We start from the raw sequence: 25486 nt of genomic DNA on the forward strand, positions 1-25486 counted from the left end.
GACAGACGACTCTGGAGGTTATTTGCCAGTCTCATCGCGCATCGCATAGCTTCAGATTGCGTTGCGCTGTTTCTCGCATCTTGAATCTCGCATCGATTCGCATTGGATCGCATTGTTAACCTTGACCAGGCTGACTCGACTCGCGTCGACTATAAAAGGCGGACAAGCGCGCTAAACATATAAGGAGCAAACAGCATTGGGGCAAGGGTTTGCAAAATGGCATGCCAAGACTCGAAGACTCCCCTGTGTGGCATGTGGCAAGCAGCAGGCAATGTACGCGATGCCAAATGAGGAGAAGCTGGCAACAAAGTTGCAAAGTTGTCGCTGCGATGTGGCGACAAGTTTTATGAGTGGGTTAATAACCTGCGCTGATATTGAAGATAACCACGAGATAAACATTTAAATAATATTTATTTACTTAAGCGAGTCCGAGGCAAGATTAATGTCGCAATCGCCAAAGCTTTGACGCTGGCTAACAAGCTGGCCAATAAATCATGGCGAAAGTTGGCCACAAGACAAGGGGGCAACAGATGTCATCAGGCATATGCCTCAAATCCATCCACAGAGCTCTTCGCATAGTATTAGTCGCAGTCGCAGTCAAAGCCAATCCCAAAACACGCTTTCACTGATACACACATACACTCACCTCACATATCTCCACACTTAACACCAAAGACAATCAAGTAAATGTAACAATAAGAATCTAATGACAAGCACAATAACTAAACACTTTCCACACACGGGCAGACAAACACAAACACAAATACAAATAGAAATAGAAACAATGACAATAAAAAGCAATAAAGAAATTAACAAACCAAGAGCAATAACAATAACAAACAGCAAAGGAAACTCATCGACAACACAAATAAAACGAAAAGTGTTAAATTCGATTGAAGATTGTCATCGATTGTGTGTGAGAGCAATCAAAGTGCAAATGGTATCGGAACAACGCCATCGAAGACCATCGACCACATTCCACATCGAACCCCAAACCCCCACAGCACATAAGGGCGTTTCCATTACAGACCTTAATGATCTGAGGTTTGAGCAGCAGGCAGCAAGAGGCAGCTACAAAACATCGCCTCGCCACTGGGTCAAGATTGTAATTTGAGCGATTGATTAAAGCACTCGCACAGCAATCGCTTGAAGTTCATTAAATTAATCGTGTGTCTCTGCTTCGATTCGTCTCGATTCGTTTTGTTTCGTTTTGTTGTTTTGTTTCGTTTTGTTTCAATACGTTTTCGATTCGTGACAGTTGATCAATGCCCAAGAAACCAGATAAAATGCAATGGACATGCCGAGGAAATGCCGCATCGAATTACGCGTACTTAAACTGAACAAATTGCAATTAAAATTGAATGTACTCTTTATGGTAAAAGTTAAAAATCAAATCAATTTACTTATATACAAAATTTCAATAAAAATTGAAGACTTTTTTACATCAAATTGAAATTGCAGTTGCGAATCTTCTATTATTACTAAAAGAACCGTAATATGCAATATGTGACTGGTGAATTGTCGATTAGATTTTATTATGATTTCTTTTGCGTTGTTGCCAATGAATTGCTCACTTAATAAATGACCAAAGGCCTTGAAGGCTTCTCTACATATTAATTTATTTATTGAGTTGCTGAATCAAATGTGTAAGAAAGCACAGTTGCTATCTCAGAAAGGAATGCTAAGTGCATTCTTTAATGTTTTATTATTTTTTTAACAACTCTGATAACTTAAAATTGCCAAATAATGAGATAATTTTAAAGTGCCTTTTTGTTAATAATGAAAATACAATTTTTCTGATTTCTAAGCTTTAACAGAAATCAATGTATATTTAACATTTTCTTTAACAACTCTCGAGGCTTTAAAATTTCCAAATAATAGGACAACTAAAAAGTGCATTATTGTCAGTATAATTTTAATGAAAATGCAATTTATCTGACTTTAAAGTTTTATTAGAAATCAATGAATTTTTAACTCTTTCATTAACAACTCTGTTAGCTTAAAAAGTCTCAAAATAATATGAAAACTGTAAAGTGCATTATTGCCAGTATAACTTTTATGAAAATTGAATTATACTAACTTTAAGTCTCAACAATCAATGCAATCTCTATCTTTAAGAATTGGCAAATAATAAGGAAAACTATAAATTGCATAGTTGCCAATATAACTTTGATCTAAATGCAATTGTTTTACCAAATAGATCATAAATATCTGAGCTTTGAATAATGCCAAATGTCACCTGTTTGATAGGTCTAATAAGTATTGCAGCTGCAGTGTGATTTCTAGTCGCAGTTGTTGCTCTGGGGCCTGTCATAAATTCAATTCTAATGGCAGCTGGCGTGGCGAGCATGGGAAGGTGAAGAAGGAGGGCCATTGGCTTATCTAATCGAATGCTAAACCACAGAAGGTGCATGAGAGACCACAGCGAGTAGCACAAACACCACACAAGCAGCCAGCAGCAAGCGCATTTAAAGCCAAATCAAATATTGTGCAAGAGGTGAAGGGGAAACCTGCAAGGCAAGAGAACAACAACTAATACAACAACAGCAACAACAACAACACTAACAGCAACAACTATACAACAACTACAACATGATGGCCGCCAAATGAGCTGCGCGTTGCTCTGTCAATGTTTGTCTTTATGTAATGACTGCAACTGCAACTGCAACACAACTGTAGTTGCAACTGCAACTGCAACTGCAACTGAAGGGTGTCAATTGAAGCAGAAAGCGACAGCAACTAAGTTCACTATGCGTGTCTCGCTCGCACTCGCAATTATAATACCATATTCATCGTGGTAGGCGTACAATATGGTTCCTGTTTTACATTACAATTGTCGAAGCGCTGCGCACTCGACCAGAAACATTGGCTTCCTTTTTGGCTCTGCAATTGCTTTTGTTTTCAGTTTTCAGCTTTCAGTTCAGTTCAGTTTCAGTTTAGTTTCGTTTGTTTTTCTCTCATTTTTAGACCCAGTTCGAGCGACCGACTAACCAAGCTTTGGCCAAGCGCTAACCCGGCCAGGCTAAGAAAAAAGTGGGTAACAGGTGCAGCGGCGACAACGACGATTTGGTTACCAATTCCATTGCGGTTTGGAAGCCATAGGCGGCTTGTTTAATGAGGGGGTGGAGTCCGCTTGCTGAGCTTACCGAGAGCTGTCAAGAGCTTGAGGTATGCCACACACACACACACACAATAATTGCACTCGACAACAGGATTAGTGCACCACACAGAAAAACCAACTACTTGAAAGCAAACACTTGAAGTGAGAGAAAACGCAGGCAGATATTATCTTTTAATGCCTAGTCTAGTTAACAATATGTAGATGAGGACTTACTACAGTAAACAAAGATATATTTTGTTTTAATTACACATTTCTTAAGTTTGAAACTTAAATGATATAACGTTCATGTTTTTCCTTTTATATGTCTTTATATTGACTAAGATTTTTATCTGAAATAAAACATTAACCTTGCTTTATTTTCAGTGCACATTCTTAATCTTTCGGATTTATATCAAAATTTTAATTTATGTCTCTTCTTTATGTATTTCCATTTTCTTTATTATATATCTGAATTAAATTTAAAATTGGTCATATTTTTACTGTGTATTTTTTCGATATGCTTTATATGAATAAACATTATATCAAGAGTTAACAATATACAGATTAAGATTTACTACAGAAAATATTAAAATTGTCTTTAATCTTTGGAAATTCAATTAGTTTTGAGATTTATGTGTTTTCTTTTCGAGGTTTTATTTTATATTTATTTATATGCATGTGCCCTATATCTTACTACTCTTCCAAAATGTTGAATAAAGTATAGTTAACAATCTACAGAAATACACTAAAATCGCTTTATTTTAATTGCATATTTGGGAATTGTATTAAATTTAAAATTTATGTCTCTTCTTTCATATGTCCAAATATAATAGAAATGTTTATATTATTTATCTGAATGTACGCTATATCTTATCGGTCGTATTTTAAATTTTATATACACTTTCTCTTTCTCTCAATATGTCTCAATATCTTATCTCTAATTTGTACTTATTTGTTTTTTTCTCCTTCTACGTATTTTTATCTCTCTCAGGCTTAACCTTACTCAATCTCTTTGCGTTGAACTCTCCTCTCTATAAAGTCGAAACTGATATGACAAACCTTGTGTGCTCTTTTGCAAAATGCAGTCGATTTTGATTCTGGCACATTGCATGTGTATCATGTGTTAAAGAGCATAAGAAATGATTACAATAAAATAAGAAAAATGCAACTGTCGACTGTCGGATGACTTGGCATGACAGTTCCTCAGCACGCGTTTTATCTGCAACGGACGTGGAATGTAGCAGCAGCAGCAGCAGCAACCAGAACAGCAACAACAGCAATGACAACAACAGCAACAACTGTTGCAGCTGATAAGCAACGCAACTAGCGACAACAAAGTTAAGCAACGAGCGGCGGCATGCAGCTTGTTTGTCCCCTCCTCATTGTGGCAGCAGCACGAGTTGTTGTTGTTGTTCGTTGTTGCTGGTTGTGTTGTTGTTGCTGTTGGTGCTGCACCCAGTTGACATTTAGATGACGCTGCTCGTCGGGGCCTTGGACCGCGTAAATTGACATTGGCTGCGTGTATTCATAAAGCCGACACGCCCCTCTTGCCCCCTGTTGTGCACACACACACACATGTATGAGTGTGCAACGTACTTTTTGTACAATTTATTTAACAAACGGCGGCGCCTTTGTTTTGACCATAAACTGTCAAACTCATCATGAAGTGCATTATTTTTTTACTTTCGTTGCCCGACGTTGTGTCGGGTGGTAAAAGCATTCGTTGCAGGGCAAGTTCAATGAACCAGCGCACATGCAGCACACATTTGCAACAAACAACAACAACAGCAACAACTGCAAAGGAAAAAAAGTTAAACCAACAATTTGGCCAGCTGTCTCATACGATTTTCCACAATTTTCCACTAATTTGCTTTGATTTGAGGCAAAACCTCAAGAGAGAAAACAAAAGCAACTCCTGACCCGTTTCTTTTTGCTATTTATAAGTCGCTTTTCTCGTCGTTGTTGTTGCTGCTGTTGTTGTTGTTGTTGTTGCGCATTTTCAGTTAATTTGCTGTAACGATTTTCCGCATCAACAGCAACGGCAACAACAATGCAAATGACACCAGAGAGCCGAAGCCCTTGTGGGCAAAACATTGTGTGAATATCGGCTTGCCACTTGTTAAGCCCCTCTCAACCCCCCCTTAAATTTCCCACTCTCTCCTCTCTCTCTTTGAGTGTGTCAAATGCTATTTATGTGTTTTGTGCTCTCTTATTTTCCACCTAATTTTGCCAGGCAACTCTCGTTGCTGTTGAGTAGCGTACCAAAAATTAGCACATTAACCCGTTGTTGGCTGCCGTTCGCTGTCAGCGCCAGTTTTAGTTGTTACTCTTTTACTCTTGTTGCTGTTGTTGTTGTTGCTGCCACTTTTGTGTGTCACGTTTGCAGTTGTTGTTGTTGCTGCTGCTATTGATTAAATAAGTTTGCAATGTGCGCACATAAATCGATACCAATATCGATATTATGTTGAGCCACCACAAAAATAACAACAACTGACTCGAAGCAAAAGCAACAGCAACACATCAAAAGCAATGCGCTCTTATCCAATTATAAACCATAGACAAGATACAAAATACAGATACCTAATGAAAAAGATTGAATAAAAAACAAGCAAAAGTAATGAGGTTGTGAATGCTAGACACGCAGATATGCTATAATATGCTTGGGACAATCTACATTATACAAAATAAAACTTATTTTTATGTATTCTCTTTTTCCATCTCTGCAGTATATATTATTATACTATTTTATATATTCTTTCTAAGCACCTTCACAATCTATTAGTGCATAAAAGAAGATATTTTCATAATTTTTCATATTTTTATAATATTTTATATATTTAATTTAATTTATAACTATAACAAATACGCAACTAAGTATTTCTATCAGTATTTAATAACTTCTGAATTTCAGAACACGAAAACTTGTTAATATATTATCATTTAAAGCATTAACAACTAAGTGTTATGCCTTTTATTACTAAATACTTTTCAATCTCTACACTTCAGTGAACTAAGCTACTTTCTTGCTACAATTTAGCTACCTCTAGGGTATCTCAAATATGTAGGTACAGTTGCTCTGTTCACAGTCTCACAGCGAACCAAGAAACATGTGTACAATACTTGCAAGCAACAAATTGCTGTCTTACAAGCTTTATTAATTACATATACAAGTATGTATGTACTTTATGGACGTATACATAATATATACTGTGCATATATAGATAATATACAGCAGTAGCAACAGCAACAGCAGCAGCAGCTGGATGAATAAATGAATAAATCAAGCGACGCCTTTTCACAGTTAACTCTGGAGGCAAAAAGCCACTGGCAAACAGCACAAATCTGAAGAATCAACTTAAACCCCAAAGCGATAGAGAACAGCAGCAGCAACATTAACAACAAATACAACTACATGATCTTGGCCAGCAGAAGCTCACGCTCGTAATGATGACTTTGCTTGGCTGTGGCTGCTGTTGAGCAGCTGATAAAGTCAAAGCAAAGCGAAGCGAAGCCAAACAGGAAGCACAAAAAGCAGCAGCCGAAAAAAATCTACAAAGTATATAATAAGTATACATATAACATTCCGAGTGTGTAATTGCACTCGTGTGTGTTGGTGTGTGTGTGTGTGTGTGTGGAACCGTTAGTGACCACTGGCTAGCGTTAAGACAAGTAATAATCATAAAAATAGTTGAACAACGCCGTTTATTTGAACTTTAACTTTAAGCGCTGCTGGCCAAGCGAGTTGCTCAACTTGGTAGCAAATGGTGGCAACTGCATGAGGCATGCGGCATGTGGCATATGCTTCAGCAATAAACGAAACTTCAATGCAGCTTGTCACGCTCTATAAATTGAAATTGCAATGATTGCATTTGTAATTGGTTTTTTTTAAGAATATAAATTGCAATAATTCTCACACAGAATTTGCATTTTCACTCGACGCTTTTCACTTTGTTTTCGGTCACTTTTCTTGGACTTGGACTGTACTTTCTCAGTTAGTATTTTGTACAATTTAAAGCTTGTTGGTTGCTTGCTTGCTTGCTTGCTTGCTTGCATTTGGTTATGCAAAAATCAAAGCAGCGACATTTAATTGCAAACTGGTTGTTGGCCACTTTTAATGTAAAACGCTTGGCAGCCAGTTAACCACCTGTGGTGCAGTTCTAGTTACAGTTGATGTTGTTGTTGTCGTTGCTGTCGCTGGTTTAGCTGTTGTGGCACTCACCAAAAATTCCACATGCCAATCCTTGTGACTGTGCTGCTGTTGCTTGTGGCTGAAATGTGTAACAGCCAGAGTCAAATGGCCAAGCAGGCAGCTCATGTTGAAAGCCAACAGCAAACTAATTGGCCAAGTGGCAGCATCTCAAAGCTTAAGTGGCCCCAAACTCGACATTTTGGCTGTGCTGTGCTGTGCTGTGTTGTCGATAAGCCAAGAATTTCAATAAACACAAGTGTATCACAGGCACAGAACCTGAAGCACAAGAAGATGCCAAAGTGTGTTCGCTGCTTAACAATTTTATTGTAATTCTTTCAAGATTTTTATTTGACTCTTTTCATTTTTTTGCGCTGCGCTGCGCTGATTGCGTGCTGGCCAAGTGACCTCGAAACGTGACCATAAAACGCAGAAGAACTGTCAGTTCACCACTTGTTGTTGACAATTGCGTCTCATTAGCCAGCAAAAGCTTTGTAAGCCAAGTGACTAAACAACAATTTTAAGAGATAAAATACGCGCGCGAGTGATTCAATTGTTAAATGCTGCGCGTAAGTTGCTCCCCAACAAGTTGGTCAAGAAAACACAGCAAGCAGTTGGCCAACAGATACTTCCGGAACTACGTTATTTAAGTACTTCGCTTGCTGATCCACATACATATATATATATATACACATTTTTGTTGTTTGTGGTTCGGCTCAAAATCTACTGAAGCGCCATCAAGTTAATTTGCTCCAATTATGAAAATGCCCATGTGCTCATTAAACTTAATTGAGAAACCCCAGAGAGAGAGAGAAGCAGTCAGAGATAAAAAGAGAGACGCAGCAGAAGATGCTGCAAAAGAAGCGCGAAACGAAACTTAAGACAAAAGCTGAACTCAAATGAATGAGTGAGTGAAGGAATGATTGCTTGAATGAATGACAACGGATCTCAACGTGGAACGTAGTTAAGTTCACTTCATATGCAAAATAAAAGAACTATTTCGAGACAAAGCTCAATTATGTTGAAGGAAGTAATTACGAGAAATATTGTTATTAATGTTTTATGCTATCAAGAATATTTTTGAATAATAAGTTAATTTTGCAATAAGTAAAATTGTTTTTTTTTTTTTAGTTACTTTATTGTCTTAATAAATTTATTATGTTCTTTTTGAAATTAATGCTCGACTGTGAGCTACCCTCAAAGTAACTAAGACCCGATTGTACTACGCTTTTTTACAATACAAGAGTATTTCTTGAATAACTTAAACAATTTTTCTCTGATCGCAATCAAATTTTCAGGAATCTTAAATTGAAATTAGGAATTATTGAGATCCTGAACATTTTTGAATAATAAGCACATTTTGCTGATATACTCCAATTATTGCTTCTATTCTCTTATTTTTCCTCAGCAAAATCGTCTAGTCATCACTTATCTCTTTTCTACTACTAGTTTCATTGGCAGATTTTTCATGCTATGCTTTATAAAAGAATCTACTTTATTTTTGTTTTGTTTTCCTTTTAAAACACTTCCCCTTAGATCATTTATTATTATCACTATTAGCGTTTAGCCTTCCGCTTTTTCCATAAACTTTGTTTTCTGTCATTCCATTGATAACTAAAACTTCAATGCTCACTGCTAGCTGTACCATCATCTTGTTTACGCAACCTTTTGGCTAGCCAGCAGCTTCTGCCACTTGACTAGATCATAAGACTGTCTTCCCTTCCCCCTTTTTCCCTACCTCAACATGCTGGGCCGACAGGCTGTGAGCTTCTTTATGTGGCATGAGCATTTGCAGCAACATTTTTGCGTAAATCTTGCACGCAAATTGCCAAGAAAGTTGGAAGAAGAAAAAAAAAAAAAAATAAAATTGTTGCTGCTTAGATAAATACATACATTATTATGTGCAAGTGTGTGTGAGTTAGGTATGTGTGTGTATTGAAGAAGTCTTCATTGTAGCCGGCTGTAAAGTTGAAAGCAAAAGAGCTATAAATTCGCAGCCACATTCTTTTGGTCGGCTCAGAAGCCGCCGAACAGGTTGAACTACTTTGTGGTTGCTGTTGCCGTTGTTGTTGTTGTTGTCGACCATGTGGCGCATGCGCATTGCCCAATGCAACAACTCAGCTCAACGCAGCTCAAACCCGGGCCGGACATGCTAGATTCTACACATAGCAAAGCGAAGATGATCATTGGGGAAACGAGCCAACAACAACAATAACAACAACAACTATAAATAGACATGGCGACAGGACTTTTGCCATAGTTTCGCTTTTCCAGCGAGCGAGCTTTCGAGACAAACATCAAAAATTCGTTGCATTTCCGCTGCTTGTACGACAAGAAATGCAATGTTATTATTACAGTGTTTCACTCTTGTCGTCGTCGTTGTGTTGTTTTTTTCTTTAACTAGAGCAACAACAATTCCAAGTAAGTAATTTCCCATGCACTCGACATGTTCTCCACACTACGCTCTTGGCTCAACTCGAGGCGACTCTCAGCTGAACTCAACTCGACTCAAGTTATCATTAATCTGCGACGAGAGCTATACATTCATATGCGATGTATCTATGTAAGTAATTAGTTGTTGCTGCTGTTGTCTGCCCCTGTAATTAAAATACTCACACATATTCTTCTCTCAGATATGTGTATTTACATACGCTTTTGATTCGAGTGGATAGTGCGCCAGAGATTCGTGGAAAACAAGGTGGCAATTATACAAGTAAAAGCGAAACGCTAGGCAAACGAAGAAGAAGAAGAGCGAACGTCAGCCTGTTCTCACATACCAGCAAGAAACAAGTACTCAAAGTAAATAAACAAAAGCTAATGAAATATTTTATGCGAGAATCTCCCCAACGCAAGACTTGAAGCTAAGCGGAAACGAGCGCAACTTTCGCTGCAATTTTTTTTTTATTTTATACAATATATCGCCATATTATTTTTTATTGACTTTTAACGCGTTGCACCAGCTGCAAGCAGAGAAACGCAGCCATAAAATCAAATATGGCATGCATTTCCTCCTCTCGAAATTGCTTAATATACCCCGCTGCACTATCCTGCAGAAGTGCAGGGTATATGACAGATACACTCACGACGGAGAAAGAACCGATGACAGTGTGAACCACAGTGTAGGCCATAATGCAATATTTATGAGCCATGAAAATGCAATTGGAGTCGTCTTCCTCCCGACAACAGACGTCGCCTCTCAGACACACACCTCGTTTCCACTATTGGCTGCAACTTCCTTAAGCAACAGCTTCCGCAGCAGCAGCGAATACGGATCTTGTGGGTGCCTGGTCGCTGCTGCGATTGGCAACGGGGCGTATGCGCAATAAATTAAACGCTGTCATTTCGCCCAGCAAGTCAACTCAAAAGTCAATTAATAACAGGCAGCAGCCACAGCAGACCACAGACCACTCGAGACATGCCACAGCATGCGGCAGCCCCACAACTGACGTCACAACAAGTCGCCTCAGCTTTGCTCTGGCCAGTTCAAAAGGTTAAATTGCCATCGACTTTTGCGCCAGCTGCATGAGCGACGAACGTGAGAGAGTTTCGTCTGAATTTCTGTTGTTGTTGTTGTAACCTAGCTCAAACTTAACTTTAAGTTATGTCTAAAAAGACAAAAGACAAGAAAAAGATTAAAACGAGATAATTATGTTGCCTGAGAAGTGGAATGAAAGACAAGAATTTCATATGCTCAAAGAAGATGCTGCCAGCCAAATGCTGCCAACCAAATGGGCAACTAAAACTAAAGAATCTCTTTCTTCTTTCGTTTAGAGAAAATGCTCATAAAAAGTATTTAAATTTAGCAGTTAGTTTCAAGAGAAATGAGAAAGATTATGGCTAAAGTTTTGCTTAGGAATTATGAATAGTTTTAGTTTGAAAATGTTGCTAAAGCTGCTAATAAAAATGGAAGATTTAGTAGTATATGAAATGGAAATGGAAACTGAGTAAAAACAACTAAATAAGTTAAATAATAGTTTGATAAACGCAAAACTATTATAGAGGAAAACAAAACTTTTCGTTGTTGACAAATTTCTAAACAAATCTTTCATTAAAACTTGTTTTCATACCTCTTAAAAATTCATAAAAATAATGAAAAATAACCCCAACAAATCAGCACGATTTGCATGCATTTCCAGGCAATTTTTCAAAGCCTCAAGCAAAGTCAACAATTGAGCAGCTGCCTCCTAATCATTGTGGACAATTGACTGGGCAGCCACATAGACCAAAAAAACGAAATAAGAGTGAGAGAAAAACGTTTTCAATTAAGCGAGTCCAAAGCAGGCAAAATGCGCCTTAGAACAAAGAGAAAATTGGCTAGCAAACTGCTGTTGTTATTGCTGTTGCTGCTGGCACACGTGCCTGTTTCAGACCCCAACAAATGCAAGCCTGACTGACGAGACTGATTGGCAAAACGAGCTGAGATTGAGGTGGAGTTTGGCAGGTGTAGGAAAGGAGTAAGTTAAGGCAAGGGAGCGAACTGTGTTTTGACCGACAGCCCGCAAAAACAGAAAAAACCAAAAAAAAAGTGAAAATCTAAACCAAATGAAATTCTGGTTTCAATTCGCTCGCGGTTGTTAGACTTAGTTTCCTATGCTTGAGTGCAACAAGCTGTGGCTCTGACTGTGGCAGCAACGGACTTTGGCATTGTTTAGCCGAGATTTTCTGTTTGTTCCAGCTGCTTGACGACGTTAAACACACACCAACAAAACAATGAAGCAGCGACAAGGCAAGAGAGAGAGAGAGAGAGATGCAGAGATGGGAGAAGAGAGTGCAACTTCAACATCAAATAGCTAAACGAGTTTTGGCGCCAAGTCTGGGGTTATTTCATTGTTTTTGGCCTGGTTCAATTTCAGCTCAAAGAGTCGGACAACGCCTAGTGGAAAAATTGGAAAAATGATCAACACAATGAAAACGTCTGCACAAACCTGACCAACAACTGGGAGCAAAACGGTGAGGGGAGCAAAGTGAGCCGGTGATTTCATAACAATTATTGCCAAATCCCGCCACCACCACCGTCCCCCTCTCCTCTCTCCGCTCTCACGACAATAAAGCAAACGATTTATGAACGATTCAAAGATGATTTTTCTACATTTGTTTTTTTGCTTCAAGTGTTTTCTTAATTTTCGCCGGCTGTGTTGATGCTGCCTTTTGGCGTGGGCGATTTTTGCTTATTTTCGTAAGAAAGAAACATTTTCCAAGTGGCCATTTGCGATGTAGACATAAATATTTTTTTTGTGTATCAACAGCAAGCAGCGAGAGGGAATTTTTTTATTCTTTTTCTGTTGTGTGGTTTATATTTTTAGTCACCGCAGCAAATATATTTACATACATATACAAATTGTGTACTATATAGTAGCTTGTTATAAATAAATTTAAATATATGTTTTATTATAGCGAACTAACTGTCATCGGCGCATTAATCACTAGTTAATCATAATGTAGCCGGCGCTTCTCAGAAGTTTTACTCAGAAGTTAGACCCTCAAAAACAGCTGCATCAACAGTTAGAATGCATTTCACGAACCGTTAACAGAGATTCTTGTGCTCTTTACAAACAAACATTATCATAATAATATGAGTATGTTAATTTTCAGAGTTCCAATTCCAAAAAGTTTATGATCCAACAGTTGCTCTTTGTTTTTTTTGTGTCTGAGTAATTTGCATTTCATTTGTGTTATTACGCTGAATTGTTATTGTTGTGTTGTTGTTTGTAGCGTAATAAAATAGATGTTTTCACTTTCGCAAATTAACAAAAGAATTCAACAGACAGACAGCAGCACACTTTCCTATGGAAATGCACACATCAAGTCAAGTCACATCAAATCAAATGAAATCAAATTCAAACACAACAAATTATGCAGTCACATGAGATGAAAGAGAAGAAGAAAGAGCGAGCGGATAGTGGACCTTATAAAACCGGTTAGCACCTGTCTCGACTTCTCTACTGTGTGTGAAATTATGAAAGAGGCGCAAAAGAATGCATAAGTAATTTTCTAAACAAACAACAACAATCTCCAAACTTCAAAAATATGGCTTGATATACCTTATAAAATGATCTCAAAAGTGTTGTCCAAACTAACAAATTTAAATATGTGAAGTTTCTATATCGATCTAACATCTTAAAGTTAGATACCACCAAATTAAAATTATATTTCTTCATCGATCAAACATCTTATGAATTCAACAGGGTATTCCATAGTCCATCAACAGTGCAGCTGTTCATTGTTGTTGTTTTTGTAAACAATGGAAATGCAAATGGACTGACGTATTTTATGATTTGTAATGTTAATTATGCTGGATGAATAATCCCAGCGAAAGAGCCGAGCCAACTTCATTAGTCAGCACATCAAATCGAGAGGAGACAATAAGCACTCGTCATGTGTATATAATATTTATATATTCACTTAAATATGGTCTGCAGACAAACTTACATACATACATATATGAAACCGAAAGTGCCAAAAATGAAATGCGGAAATGGAAATAATGAGAATTATGAACGCATTTTGCGTATCAAAACTGAAAACGTAATCGATTCGTTTTCCAATTCAATTCAATCCACAAAAGTAAAAGTTTACTGCAGCCCCTCTTCGCATTATATGTATGTGTGTATGTAGATACTATATATATACATATATGTATTTGTATGGGTGTGGTCTGGGGCATGTTCCTCGTGCTCGACGTGCTGTTTACTAAACAGCAACATTATGGAAAAAATGCCAAGGAAATGCGTCAAGATGAGTTTTTCATTTGGTGGGTGTTTTGTATACTCGCCTTATCGATGCGATTGTTCGTTCATTCTTCTTTTTTCTTTCTTTCTTTCTACTTCTCTCTACTTGGCAGTCAATGTTAACGTTAACGTAAACACAACTCTATAAACACAGCACACAAGATTCGAATTTGTTTATAATAAATGCACAAGGCTTATAAAAATAAACGCATCAATTGCAATGCCGGCAATATCCCCCACTTCACCCCCCTCTCTGACCTCCACTTACCCTCTCTCACACCTTTTGTTTACCGAGAGTGCAAATGGCAAAATGTGTTTATCCTATTTACAGTGGAAGCTGCTCGACTGCGACTCACGTGGCTTGATTAATTGTGCATTCAACTTACCTGAAAATTTGAAAAAAAAGAGAGAAAGAAAGTTAGTGAAAATGCATTGGAAAATGTTTGCTATAATTCGAAGTTAATTAATTACAAATTGTATCGCTAAGAAACAAATGTAGCTATCGAAAAATGTCGAAATATTTTAGGTGATTGCGTTAACTGAATTTACAGCTGCATTTGAATTTTGGATTAATTGCTTTTAGAGTACACTGATAAAAAAAAAGTTACGAAATCAAGATTTTGGTGTTAGTACAAAGAATTTTAACTTAAAAAGTGCGTCGAGGACACAAAAATCATTAAGTAAGAAAATTTATTTTCATTTATAAAAAAGAAAAGAAAATTCAAATTCATTTATTATAAGAAAGAAAGCTACGATCGAATGTGCTCGATATTTTTCTTAAAATATTCCCAATTAGCATACTTGAAAATTAAAAAAATATACCGATTGCTATATTTAGTATTTCGAAATACTATTGCATTCAAAATATACCACAAAGTACAAAATTATTGTATTATCTGTACAGTTTTAACTCAACTGCATTTAATTTTTCAAGTATTCGATTTTTAATCGATTTAAGATTAGCTATTTTACTATCTCTTTTAAATATCATAATTTTTAGAGAATTGTGTCAACTAAATTTGAAACTACATTTCAATTTTCGAGTATTGGCTTCTCTAAATTTTAATATGCTTTTAACTATCAAAATGGAATACTATTAAAATAATTGAATACATAACAATATAAATTGTTAGACAATTTATATATCAAACAAACAACATAGAACCATTTATTAAAAGATTAACTGTTTAACTATTCGATTCAATAACATTTACAGTCAGCACTTAAACTGTTCTCTTTCCCATTTCCGGCTGTATGTTAGCCATAATTTCATAGTTAAGCAGCTAATAGAATCTAATTAATATCAAGTGATAATTTATGATGTTACTAATGATATCGCGTATGGAGCGCACGTCGAAATACCATAGATTAAATATTATCGATCGCCTGATTAATCGATGCATTTATCAGTCTTTCCACATGGATTAACATATTTTAATTACATTTCTCATAGCGGTGCAACGGCAATTTTGTTGTCCAAGTTGTGGCAACATCATCGAGTGAACAACCAACCATTGGGGGCAACTTCAAAGTCAATGTTCTCAGCTGCTGCTGCTGTTGCTTCTTCGCCTTCGCGTTCGCGTTCAACTTCAACTTATTTGAAATCAACGCTACCGTCATACCATAATAGCATTATCACAAGGCGACAACGATGAAGACGACAACGACGTGTGCAGCGACTTGCATGACACGACCCAACACACAGATGCAACAAGCAACACACACACTCACAACTTACTTGCAACACTCATTAGTAAGGCTGGACGAATGTGTGTGTTAGTGTGTGTGTAATGCAAAATAGTTGGCAGCTGCCTCACAATGACAGCGAGTGCAATGCACCGGCAACAACTGTGCAACAACTTCTTCTTCTTCTTCTTCTTCTTGTTGCGCCCTGCCTCCGCCCCATGCCATAAGCGACTCCAACTTCAACTCGTTGCTCTGCTTCAGCTCCAGCTTCTGCTCGACTGGCAGCAAACAACGCGCAACTTTTATGCCTGTCGACAACGTTTGTTGTTGCTGTTGGCTGTTTTTTTTATGGGCCGAGTGGAGTTTTAATATTATTATGCCACGTCGAGTGGCAACAAAGTTAGCGAGACACGTCTCAGACTCTTGACTTATTTCGACTGTGCTCCGCACACACAAACACAAAAAGTGTGCCGCCTGATGATCAACTCGGACTCCAACTGCAACTGCAACTGTGACTGTGATTGTGATGATGATCCAACTTGATATCTATGCAATTTCTCACGATTAAACAAAGCCAAATGCATAAATGATTGAGTGTAAGTATTTTTTGCACTGTGGCTCAATGATTGATGCATTTTATTTGAAATTGTCATAAACATCAAAGGCAACAAAGCGTTGTGAGTTCTCTTTTCCCCTCTCCCATCCCTCCCCACTCTGCTTCTACAATATATGTGGCACGCGATTCCTTTATGGACGAATGATTCAGATTTCAGTTTTCAGCTCATTTCGAATATTGTGCGCAGAAACTGAAAGCGACCCCATTTTGTGTACAGTCCAATGAGTCAAGCGCTCTCTTCGGGATCGTGCCCAGTAGCCAACTACGTGCGATCCATGCTGCCTGCCCCCTGTCTCCCCCCTCTCTTTCCTCTGCTTTGGCCCTTCCGGCCTGAAAGAATCGATTTCTTTATACACAAAAAAACAAAAGCAAAACATGTTGATGTTGCCTTCGCAATGAGTTCGTTGGCATCGCTTGCAAAATGTTGGCAGCATGTTGCGGCAACATGTTGCCACAGCTGCCTCTGCTTATCTCTGTTTCTGTTGTTGCTCTCAAAAAGCATTTAACGATTTCCGTTAGCTGTGCAGGCGACGACGACGCTCACTATCGACGACTCCTTCACAAGTTGCCCACGCAAGCAGAAACCAAAAGCAACACAAGAGAACCAAAACAAGTGAGTTTCAAAAGCAATGCTCGACTGATAAATACTCTTTTTACATATAATAAACAATTTTGTAAGCAAACTACAACTTCAACTACCTAACACAACTCTTTTTACAGTGTATTTTGCAAAGCTGATAAATAATTCGTTTTTAGGTTTCGCCAGCCGCAGCACGACAAAAATAATAATAATAAAAAGATGGCCAAACATATTTCATGCATAACAACAATAACAACAACAACAATGCGGGGAAATATTGAATTTTTGGTAGGGTTAAAACTTCGCAGGCTTTTGGGCATGTCATGTGACAGGAAATGAAGCTAATTTGCTGGCGGGGTGTGGCAGCTGTTTGGCCAAAAAAAAAAAAAAAAAAAAAAAAACAGACACAAAGGCGCAGGCGGACCCAAAAAGCAAAACCAAAGTCGCAACCGAAGCCGAAGCCAGGCCAAGGCTCTGTTTCTCATTTTGCAGTGTGTCCTCATATTTACATTTAGCTTTTGTGACAGTGGATAAAAGCGCATAACATTTTATGATGAGACGACACGGGACATTCAGCACACACACACACACACGCACGCACGGCAAACACACACACGCACAGCACACACAACAAAGGAAATTTCATTCAGCCTCCCTTACTCCTTCCTCTTTTGGCCCACACAACTGCGTTGTCTCTCTTCCCTACACTGGCTCTCTTTCTCCCTTTCTCGCTCTATCTTAGCTACACTTTTGCCTTTGAACTTGCCTTGGGCAGATGAAAGCTTTTTCTCTCCATGAGCTTCCACTACACTGTGCATAAAAATGTGCTCCACTTATTGTATTATTTTTAAATAGAACAAACCCTGATTACTTTAGCCATTATCTTTCATTTTCTAGAGCGCGTTTTGAGTTACACTGAGCAACTAAAATTGTAGTTCATATTTCATGTTCTTTTTTCTTCTGAAATTAATCATTTTTCACTTCCTTTTCTTAAAGAGATTTTCAGAAGTGAGAGTAATTCATAAAGCGAATTTTTAATGGAAGCTCTAATTGAAATTTTAAATTGCATTATAGAAGAGGAAAGGGATTTGCTTTGGCGAAAATTCAATTTAGTTCTAATGTAACGAACTTTTAATATGGCAATTCAATTTAGTTTTAATGTTCCATTGAACAAACTTTTAATATGACAAAGTTTAGTTACACTGAGCGAAATACTCATATCACATATTTCTAATTGACTTTTGCGAATAATTGTTTACTTTTCTCTTCATTTTATTGACTACTTTTGCTTACACTGAGCGTAATTACACTATGCTTAATTCAACCATAAATATAGCTTTCTACTGCCTGTATCTTTTTTCTTTCATCTTTAGAACTTACTCTTCATAACTTTAAGCACTTTTCTCGCAGTGCACTTGGTGCACTGAATTCTTTTCCACTTTCGAGCATTATACAAACATCATAATCAAGCATTTTGCCGCAATTTCAGTGACAAGGGTCTACGAGGGGGAGGAACCAGTGACACAGAGGGGGTTCGCTAAACAAAGCCACCCACACAGTGAAAGGGAGAGAGCTCTCTCTCTCTGTATCTGTGTGTGACTCTCCCTTCATCTCATTGCACAGCTGACCCTGTGTGTGAGTCATACAGTAAACAGCTGTTGTTAGTCAGTGGGTGAGCTAACACAAGGGTGGCTCAGCTCAGCCCACTCACCCGTCCTGTCGAACCTCCCCCTCAGGGGGTAAAGTGAGTCAGCAACAAAAAAAGAAGAAAACAGGGAGAATGACTCAAAAAGGAAAAGCATTTCGTCAACTGTCAGCGCAGATAAAGGAAGGTGGAACGTGTTGCTGTGCAATCAACAGCGGCTAAAACGTGATACTAACTGAAATTAGAGCAAACACAGCGACTGACACTTGAATGGAGACCACATAGAAGTGCCCGAAGGGTGAACAGAGGGAGTATATGGTAAACAAAGAACTGGCAATTGGCAACTGGTTGCCTCATCTCTTCGTGTCAAGTGCAAATGGAAATTATACCCTTAAAAACATTTGTGGCTGCCACACATGTGTCGCGCCTTGACGCGTCACGATGCGTAAATGAATTATACACTCATAAATCTGAGTGGCAATTAATCTACATATGAGAGCATACAATATAAATTTATTTCGAAAATGTAACAAAAGAACTTGTCAAGCAACTCAGTTGACCTTTCGCTTGAACTCTCATCGATGCGGTTTGCTTTTCTATATAAAAAATCTATTTATTTCTTCAGTACAAAATAGAGGCACTTATTAATCAGCATTCCTGTGTGTAAAAACCACAGCAGAGGTCCAATAAAAGAAATGATTAACATACGGTTAAATATGGAAAGCATTCTTTTGCCGTCTCATCATCGCATTAATCATTTTGGAATTTTTAATTATTGAAAATTACAAACACAAAACAACAACAGCGAAAATGAAACATACACTCGATACACTCCTCCTCATCTGGTATGATAACCTCATCGTTTGCTATTGCTGTTGCCCATTTTGCTGAGCCACACCCTTTATGGCCATGCTGGCCGCAAACATTAATTGGTTTTGTATTTTTGTTTTGTTTTTGTTTTTGCTGCCCAAAAACAAACAATGCAAACAACGAAAAATGTTCTCTCAACGTTACCTGTCACATTGTGTATCTAATATCCAACTAATATTTGCTTATTAACCTTTGTCCATATCGCGATTTCAAATGTGTTGGTGTGTGTGTGTGTGTGTGTATATGGAAAGATACCAGACAAGCGATAAGTTGGGCAAATAATTCGACCTTTAGCTAGATAACACACAACCAAATTTGACAGCACTGCAGCTCAAGGCTAATGCGAAACAATGCCGATTGAAATCTATTACAATATCGAGCCTAAAATCCAATTCCCCTAACTTACAAACTTTGCGAGGAGTGTTCTATAATATAATTGAATACACACACAAATTGTCATAGTTTGCAGTGAGTGCGATAAGACAAAATTCCCGATAAAATAATAAAAACACTCACAACCACAGGGACACCTGTGCGTATACGTATTGTCGTGAAACGGCAACAGGTTCATTTAATTTAGTCACAGTCAACAAATGCCCCATTGGGCTTACTTACTGATAGCCACAACTATGACGCATACACATACTCAAGCTCCCTCATAACAAGCGGAAATATGTGTAAAGTCTGTGGCGACTATGACAAAAAAAAAAACGAATTCCAAAAACAAATTCCAGTAACAATCGCAGTAAATTGTGAATCAGCTCAAGATGCTGACCAAAATAGCAAAGAAATAGCAATAAAAACAACAACAAAAACAAACAACTTTGCCATGACGCATAGTTTAAACAATTTAAAAGGGGCGTGGCTTGAAGGTGTTAATCATAGACAAAGAAAACCAAAAATTTCTTTGCGCTGTAATTGTTTTCTTATTAAATGCAAATGCTCATGAAATATTTCTCAGATTTATATATACATATTATTAAATTATATTCTTTCTGTGGGGTTTCTTTCTTTCTTTCGGTTTGCTAACCGCTTTTTATCGCAGCCGCAAAAAAAGTTGGTCAAACGATAAGAAAGACCCAAAGCAAAAGAGGAAGCGAAGTGCGTGAAAAGAAGGCTTGCTCTGCTTATGAGTAAGGTCTCTTTAAGTGCTTATCAACGCAGCGCTAGTTGTAAATATGCCATGCTATATATGTATATATATGGCACACTATATAGTGTATACTATATAGCCATAAAAGCTGTGATTTCTAATGGCAAAGAGACGCCGCACTTTTCAAATCGCAACGGTCGATTATTTTTCTGCATTTGCATATTGAACGTGATGACGGATTGCGAAGCAGGTACGCTGCTTAATATGCATGCAACGCAGGCTGAAGGCTACTCAAATCAATAGACGCCAGGCCAGACAACGTCAACACAGCAATAACAACAACAATCGTGCAAAGAGTTTATTGTACAATGCACTTGGACAATGTGAATGGAATTTGCAATTATCTTGGCCACAGCAAGATTGTCATCAAGACAGCTCGAAAGTACAGTGAAGCTTGCCAATGCAGCGACAACTCATTTCTACCCCTTGACCATATTGAGAAACTGTAACCGAAAGGGAAATGTTGCAAAAACAAAATTCGCCGGATTCGGATGCAATAAAAATGAGAAACCACCCGTCGAGACGTCAAGTTTTGCGTTGCGCCCCACATGCTGAGAAATCCTTGTAATTCCCAAAGGCGTAACTCCTGGCGCCAAGCATCTCAAGCGTCTGTCTGAAGTCAGCTTGGAAAATCGATAAGCGACAGAGAGAATGAGAGAGAGAGAGCGAAATTTTCAGTTAGGGTGCGACCCCAAAAAAAAGATGCAAGTGCCATCTCATATATTTCTTGGCCTTGAGCACATAAATTGCCATCGCCATCGTCATCGTCATCGCCCTCGACTTTGCCATCTTTTGATTTAATTGGAAGCTGGCCGGAGGGGGCGGGTGGACGTTGTGTCAATGCATTTGGCTTTGGGGTGTGCCAGAAAACGTAATCATGGCGCACACGTTAGCCCAAATGAACGACCCTTCGAGAAGACAGTAATTAGACCTGATGAAAGATATATGACCCCAAGAAGTTGTATGTTTTCTTTTTTAAACTTGCATCGTTGCACGTCACTCATAAAGATCATAAAAAAAAGAATCTTCGTGCTCAGTTTTTATTTTTAGCTCTGAGAAAAACGGCTAACGTTAGCGGTAAAATTACGAGATTATTTCTGGGGTTATCTTTTTGTTTTCTTGTAGCAAAGTGTTGCCAATCAATACGTAATTTCAATGTCACGAAAACTTATCGAAAAACTGCAACAATAACAAGAGTACAACAGAAATTATTTACAGAGTGCTCTAAAAAACATTAAACAGCTGCACTCCATGACCACGACGATGATGGCATTGAACATCAGAGCGTCGTTGAGTGGATGATTGGAGAGTGTGAAGGAGCTAAAGAAACGTCAGAGACCTCGAAAAAGCGCACAGCAAGTGAGAAAAAGAGACGAACGAAGACAAGTGCCCGATTGTGTTGTACAATAACAAGCGCAGACAGCTGATCAAGCCTAACAAGATACAAAGATACAAATCAGAAACCATTTCAAAGATTGATTAATGTAGACAAATTGCGCGAAAGTGGAAAGAGAGCCACTCACATTTAGAATAGATTGCAATAATAATACCAGTTATCACATGGAGTGTTATCATATTATTTGCTCACAGATAATAAACAGCTGTAATTGATGTGCATGCGGAAACAGCTGATCAGGCGAGTAAACAACTCGAGTTCCGCATTAAATTCGGGCACTTACAGCTAAAACCCGCCAATCACTTAAGCTCATTAATTACAAAATTGATTTAGGGAGAGTAAATAAAAAAAAAGCTAAAAATAGTGTGACCAGATAATTGAAGGAGTAAGAAATATTTAAATAAATTGGCAACTCAATCTAAAAATTATTTTAAAATTATAAACCAACTACATTTGTAAAATTACAAAAATTACAAATATATATAAAGAGTGTGACCAAATAAATCTTGAAATATATGTGTAAACCAACTATGTATGTAAAGTACAAAAATAACAAATTTATTTAGAAAGAGTGTGACCAAATAAATCAAGAAATATCTGTGTAAAATCATTTGTAAATTATAACACTAAAATTATAAAACAAATTAAAAATTCAGTTCTACAAATACTTTTGTATATTTTAAATCAATGACTTCATTATAAAATTGTACATTATTACATGTCAACAAAAGTGTGACCATATTGCAGTAGCACATATCTCAGCGGCGCAATTGAAGCTATTGAAGCTGACAGGAATCTTAACTCGATTAACATAGTCGACGCGTGTTTATCGATATGGAATTCCTCTGTCACTAATCGGTAATTTATGCAGCCAGTGCTTCCCAATCAAAATACCCAACTAGACCACATAAAATACACACAACACGTTGCCTCCCCCTCCCTCTCCCACTCCAACCCAATAACACACGCACACTCACGCAATTGTATTACGAGATCTGAAATGACAGGCGACTATTTTTAGCAGAGAATGAGAGAAGAGAATAGCAGGGAGATATCGGGCGGAACAGTGCATAGGCGAGGAAAAGAAATTCACCCCAACAACAACAAGAAAAATAAATAGACATAGTAAAAACAGTTTTATTACTATTTTTATATCATTTTGTTTGATTTTCAATTTTTTATTTTTCAGCTTTTTGCATATGCAACGAGCCAAGTTTTTGTTTAATGGACTTAAACTTCGCCTTTGGCGCATGCTTTAAATTTAATTAAAGTGAAAATTTCGTTCATAAAGCAGCTGGAGCAACAACAACAGCGACCAACAAAACAGAAAAAAATGCAAAGAAAGTTTTGTTGTTATTTTTTAGTTGACTGACGCCACTTGGAAATTGCTTTGGCTTTAACATTGGCTTTGGCTTTGGCTCCACTTGGCCAACAGAAACACGCCGCGGTTGGGTTTTTTATTATTTTTATTTCTATTTCAATTTTTTATGCAGGCCTCGCAATTGACCCGCTTATTAGCCCACTTCGAATCGGCTTTAAGCTCGGAATTTGCATTATAAATAATAAACGAAACAACATAAAAACGACTATATATAATGCTTTTTCTTTAGCGTTACGTGTTAATTTCCATTAACCGAATTTACAATTTCGCTTTGCACTTTCTTTGCTCCGTTTGCTACGACTATTTTCCGTTTCTACTCCCTAAGCCAAAAACATCAGCAGCAACAACAACAACAAACACATTGATTCGCGTGCAAATTCGTATTTATGCAAATGTTTAGCGCTTTTTTTTTTTGCAAAAATAAACAATCATCGCATATTGTGGGCTACCGATTCTACCCTGAACGTGAACAATAGATACCCATTGACCATGGCAGAAGACAAAAGAAAGATTTTGTAAATTTCGTGAGCAAGTCGAAGGCATTAAACATTCTAAATATTTAAAGAAAGAACGAAAGAAATTTCATTGTACAGAGTAAGAGTAAGAGCGAAAGAATTGACTGCCTTTTTATGTGAAATGGAAATTTCTAGAGTCAGAGAATAGCGATAGATCGTTCGAAATTATATAATGAGAACAAACAATACATTTCACAAAAACCACAACTATTCTTTTCGTTTTCTTTGGTTTTATTTACAGAAATTTTTACGAGAAATTTAAATAAGATTTTATAATAATATTTAATGATGCAATCATTATAAGTTCTTTATATTTTAACACATGTTTACTTAGAAAACTATTACAAACGATCACAAATATATATGTAAATGCAAGTTGGGGCTAGCACTAGCAATAAAATACCAATAATTTGAAAATAATAGGAGAAAACAGAACTACTAGAGAATACAAATTCTGAAAAGCCAATTTATTGCTAATCAGTCTGATACATTTCATCATCATATCCACCAACTTTCGTTGTATTTTTCTCAACACGCTCCTCAACTTTATTAAACTAATCCATCACGTTGCAGTCTCATTCTAAGTACACTATATATCATATTTGAATAGTTCTTTTTGTAAATCCGCAAGTCAAACAAATTTGGTCACATTTGCAAGCTTAAAGCTCTGCATACAACTATCAAAATCCGGCAACAGCGAACTGAGGATAAAAAAAAAGGCTAAATGCCAGGCTAATAGATGGTTGGCTCTGTCTAGACATGCAATTTTATCCTGAGAGCAGAAGCTGCTGCGGAAGCAAGTTTGCAAATGCCGCAGACACAGACAGTCACACCTACACACACACAGCCAGAGCCACGCACAGAGGCACACACAGACAAGCTCATAGAGAGAGTGAGTTTGAGGGTGTGCTGACAAAACTACCCCCGAAATCGAATTGAAATTGAAAAACGAATAAAAATCACATTGAACGCAAACGCAAAAAAATACTAAGTACTAAAATCCGCAAAAACGACACTACACTCCCCACTCCACATCCCCGCCCCCTTACCAGCTTTGTCAAACAGCTGAAACAGCAAAATTGCAAGCATGGCGCGTGGGTTGAAGAGGGAGCGAGAGAGGGTGAGAGCGAAAGCAGGGATCAGGTAAAACGCCAATTTCGGGCGTGTCGCCGGCAGCAACTGAAAACAGCTGCGACAGGAGGCTATGAAAAAGCAGTTTAAAATATACATAAAGTTTGCCGCTTGCCGCTGAAACGCTCCAAAAATGTAGAATACAACAACAAGTCGCGCAAAGCCACAACGAGAACGACAACAACAAAAGGAATTCAACGCGCTTGAGGCAATTTACATAAAACACGCAAAACCAGTTTTTGGTATTTTTTTTTCTTTTCGTTTTTGATGTTCTGTGTTGGTCAAATGGAGACACAGACGAGAGAGAGCGAAACAGCGAGAGAAGTTGTAGTACAATAAGAAGAAAACGTTTTAACTCGCTTGCACTTTAAGCAGCAAAGACAACAAGAAGAACAGCGGCGGTTTCATACCAACAGTAGCAAAAGCAAAACAAAAAAAACAAACGCAAAAGCAAAGTCAACAAATACAGAATGCAAAAGCAAATGCAAAAACAAAAACA

The 25486-nt window shown here is 37.6% G+C and overlaps 1 protein-coding gene across 10 annotated transcripts in view; it reads right to left on the reverse strand.

Moving 5' to 3' along the window:
* The window catches only part of LOC117567363 (formin-binding protein 1-like), a 39182-nt gene that overhangs the window by 12744 nt on the left and 952 nt on the right, over positions 1 to 25486 (reverse strand). The gene's annotated exons all lie outside the window — the stretch shown is intronic.

Source organism: Drosophila albomicans, chromosome 3 (assembly GCF_009650485.2).
Source record: "Drosophila albomicans strain 15112-1751.03 chromosome 3, ASM965048v2, whole genome shotgun sequence".
Classification (NCBI taxonomy): Eukaryota; Metazoa; Arthropoda; class Insecta; order Diptera; family Drosophilidae; genus Drosophila; species Drosophila albomicans.